A 4,335-nucleotide genomic window follows, 5' to 3' on the forward strand; every position below is an offset into this window, starting at 1 on the left:
GTCAAATGTTCCAACAAGTTGTACAATACTGTTGTGAATCGATAGTTGTTTTGTTGGCTGCACCATGAACAATTTTTATGCTTTTATAATATTAATGCACCTAAAACAAGAATTTTTATTTTAGTTAATAAAATTTTAGATAATAAAATAGTTAATAAAAATATATGTGTCTATGTGTGTGTATTTAAAAGGGTTTGTTTTAAAGAAAAAATAACAAAATTTAAATATTCATTTTTTAAACATTTTATTAAGCAAATTTATAAAACGTTGAGTCTTAATAAACATGATAGGTTATCCTTCATTCGCGTCATCCCTATTACTCAACTTTTTCATTTTGAATTCTAGGTACATTTTGTTTGGTGATTATGAATATGCCATTAAAAAAATATTACTTGAATATTTTCGGATGGGATGACTTGTAATGGGATGAATTCGGAATAACGTAATAATACTATCCAATATTAGTAGCAAGTACCCTCTTCGATAGGTCACGAGCTACTCTGCGAGATCCACCTGTAAAGAAAATAATAATAAAAAATTAAACAAATAAACACTGCATTAAGTTGCCCTGCTATGGCGCGCTAATAGCGGCGAGTTTGCAATTAATTTGGGTAGGTTGATGTGCTGTTGACTGTACCTACTCGATTAGGAGTACAATATATTTGAAAACAATTGAAAGGTATTTTTCTTGTTAAATTTATTTAACAGCAGCAACGTCTTTACTGCTTCATATTAATTTGTTCGTTTGTAATATCAAGTGAAATTCAATTTCTGACGAGAGTGTGTGTTTATTTATTTTAAAGGTAGAATCAATTTTTCTGCCAGTCTGTATTAAAAAAAAATCTTTAAAAAAAAATAAAGCACGTCGTTGTCATAAAATTTAGATATAACTCGACGAAATTGTGTTCGGATCTGTCTTAGTGAAGTTTGTATTCAGCGAAGTTTTATTTATTTCCGCATACATACACATTTCCATATACATTATATTATTCCCGAGGGAACAATGGAATTTTATATAATTTTTCGCCCAGATTTTTGTACGACTGCAATACATACCTACTTTGTCTTACAAGTTCAAACATGGAATATGATTCATGGGATATAGTGGGAAACAGGACGGGACAAATTGCAAAAAACACGATGGCACAATATGTAGGAAACGGTACGGGACTTTACATTACATAGCAGAAAGCGGGATGGGACAAGTTTGCGGGACGAGACACGCAGCGGGAAACAGAAAATTGAACTAAAGATGAGAAAAAATGCGAATTTGAATCATATATCATATATCCGTTTACCAGTCTTACAGAGTATACGCGATAAAAAAATTACTGAGATTTTGTTATGAAATACACGCGGGCGAAGCCGCGGGCAAAAGCTAGTATTATTATAAAGAGGTAAGCGTTTGTGAGTTTGTATGGTATGTTTGTGAGTTTGTATGAGGCGGGTAATCTCCGAAACTACTGAACCGATTTCAAAAATTCTTTCACCATTAGAAAGGTACATTAACCAAGATTGCTTAGGTTATATTTTAGCCAAGTATGAGGCAACAAAAGGACCGAGTATGAGCCTAGACAGCGAATAGGTAACAATAGCATTCTCAAAGAGGATTGACGTCAGGCAGACATAAATAACGAAACCATAAAAAAAAACTGTGAACACTTGAATATTAACGTTGTAAATTTTTATCATGATGCGAGTTTGAAATTTTGTAACCATCACAGAAAGTCCATAAAAGAAGTTTTCACTTCAAAAATAACCTTACTTTTTCCATTCCATTTTCAGATGTACGGTGGTGTAACCTGTTCAGTCTCAATTTCACCAACCTGTCAAGATTGTTGATAAATTAGAAGAATATCCTGTGTCCTTGATCGAGTTTTACAATCTGCGCGGGAAGAGAAGCATCTGATGTATCTCCTATATTTTTCTTTCGCCACCACTACGTTTGTCAGTTTAGTTCATTAGTGTGTTTGCGACTACCTGCCAACAGATGGCGGTAGGTAGTCGTAAAAAGTCAAGACATGAATAAAAACTGACACCGGTGTTAGCAACACACTCGATTATGATAATGATGCTATTAGATCAGCATGGAAGAATACTAAATAAATATAAATAAATATATTAGGACAAATCACACAGATTGAGCTGGCCCCAAAGTAAGTTCGAGACTTGTGTTATGGTATACTAACTCAACGATACTATATTTTATAACAAATACATATAATAGATAAACATCCAAGACTCGGGCCAATCAGAAAAAGATCCTATTCCATCATGACCAGACCGGGGATCGAACCCGGGACCTCTCGGTTCAGAGGCTAGCACTTTACCACTGCGCCACCGAGGTCGTCAACTAAATTAGTTATACGGTTATACTTACAGAAGTTAAGTTACCTAACCTATACAATTTTACTCACTTGTTAAAACCCAAGGCGTGACTCCTCTAACTACCCTGTAATCTTGTGGTAGTGCTGTAACAATTTTAATTAATATATTTTCATATATTTGTTATCTATATCTATACATATAATAAAACTGTAAGTGGACTACGTATGTATTTTCGCGCAAAACGTAAAAACTATCGGATGGAATTTGATGCGGTTTCTCAGTTGTTTATAGTGGATGGTCTAACTTAAAATCTTGTATAGATTCAATAATAACTTATGAGTGGACACACCAAACGCGGGCGAAGTCGCGGCCAAAAGCTAGTATTTAATAAAATAATGTAATAATATGATAATGAAGTTTTTAGAAGCCAAATACAAAAATCAAAATATATTTAATCCTAACAATATTATAAATGCGAAAGTTTGTGAGTACGTATGTTTGTTACTTTATCACGAGAAATCTACTGGACGGCCTGTTATGAAATTTGGTACACGGGTAAAATATAACCTGTAATAATACTTAGGGTACTTTTTATCTCGAAATTCCTACGGGAACGAAGCCTCGGGGCGCAGCTAGTTTTTAATATGTTTATTTTATATTCACCAAAAGACTAGATGCGTTATATTCTGCATGTGATCTCATAGTGAAAAACTCTTTTATATAAATGCAACTCGATTAAATAGTAAATTATATTTATAGTAAATTTATGATATCTTACAACATAACATAACATTTCTTTTTGAAGAACTTAGGTGAACGTAAATAGACACAAATGAACTTTAAAATAATGACACTTCTATTCAGCAGTCACGAAACATTTGAGAAGAATTCTGTACAAATAAACACTTGGTTTTCTGAGAATGTGTTGAACGATTCAGTTTTGTCGTTAATTTAAACCTGCGCAGAAAAACGCAAATTACATCTAAACGTCCACGGCGCGCAGTTTAAAGTCAACGATAAAGTTGAATAAGTACTTCAAATAATAATTTTATGCCATAATGCCTAATTGTAAACGAGAAACTGTGTGATGATTTTTAGATGTACATATGTAATTCTATGTTAAATGTTCTTCTACCAAAACGGAACATTGGATTGAGGTGAATATTGTGGACATAAAGAAGTGAAAAGTGACTCAGGCAACTTTTTATAATAAATTAAATAATGATAACTTAAATCGAATTCGTATTCGTTTAGTCTACCTCATATTGTCTTCATAATATTAGCAATGTTATTATTTTAAATGTGTTAAGTGTGTATCATTAATTATATAATTACTATGGCACGACCGTCTTCGATATGCGTGAAACTCCGTGTACCCTCTGGTGGTATCTGAAAACCAGTGCCCTGCTCACTTTGTCGAGCAGAATATGCACTGAGATACTGCCCTTTTATATCGCAGCGGCACATGATTGTATAGTTATGTGGAATGTTTCTTGTGTATTTGTCCTTTATTTTAATGGTTTACTGTATCATAAATGTATATTGTGTGTCTTCGATATGAATAAACAGTTTATCAATCTATCTAACTTACCATTGGCAGCCACGGTACAAGCAACTAGAGCCAAAAACAAAAATATTATGAATCGAGACATTTTAAAAACTAAAAGCATTAACACAGCCACATCCTTTTATACTCTATGATGTTTTCTTCACCTATGACATTATAGGTACAGTCAACGAGCACTCCAACCGGATTTCAGAGGAAAGTCACCCCTATTACCATTGCATTATGACTTGTTATGCGGATGACTGTAGAAAAAAGCTAGTTTTATTTATTTTGCCTAAATCTTGAGCAGGAATTGCCTGTGTATCAGGTTTTTAGCGTTTACAAAATCTATACTATCATATCATATAAAGAGGTAAGCGTTTGTGAGTTTGTAAGTTTAAGGCGGGTAATCTCCGAAACTACCAAACCGATTTCAAAAATTATTTCATAATTAGAAAGGT

At 33.3% G+C, this 4,335-nt stretch overlaps 1 long non-coding RNA gene across 1 annotated transcript; it reads right to left on the reverse strand.

The window, feature by feature from the left end:
* Positions 1-219: 219 nt before the first annotated feature.
* LOC128673202 (uncharacterized) lies at positions 220-3,995 on the reverse strand. The gene is made up of 3 exons (XR_008405052.2): positions 3,920-3,995; positions 2,418-2,471; positions 220-513 (listed from the first exon to the last, which is right to left on the reverse strand). It is a non-coding gene; the product is annotated as an uncharacterized LOC128673202 (long non-coding RNA).
* Positions 3,996-4,335: the final 340 nt, after the last annotated feature.

Source organism: Plodia interpunctella, chromosome 10, assembly GCF_027563975.2.
Source record: "Plodia interpunctella isolate USDA-ARS_2022_Savannah chromosome 10, ilPloInte3.2, whole genome shotgun sequence".
In the NCBI taxonomy this organism is placed as follows: Eukaryota; Metazoa; Arthropoda; class Insecta; order Lepidoptera; family Pyralidae; genus Plodia; species Plodia interpunctella.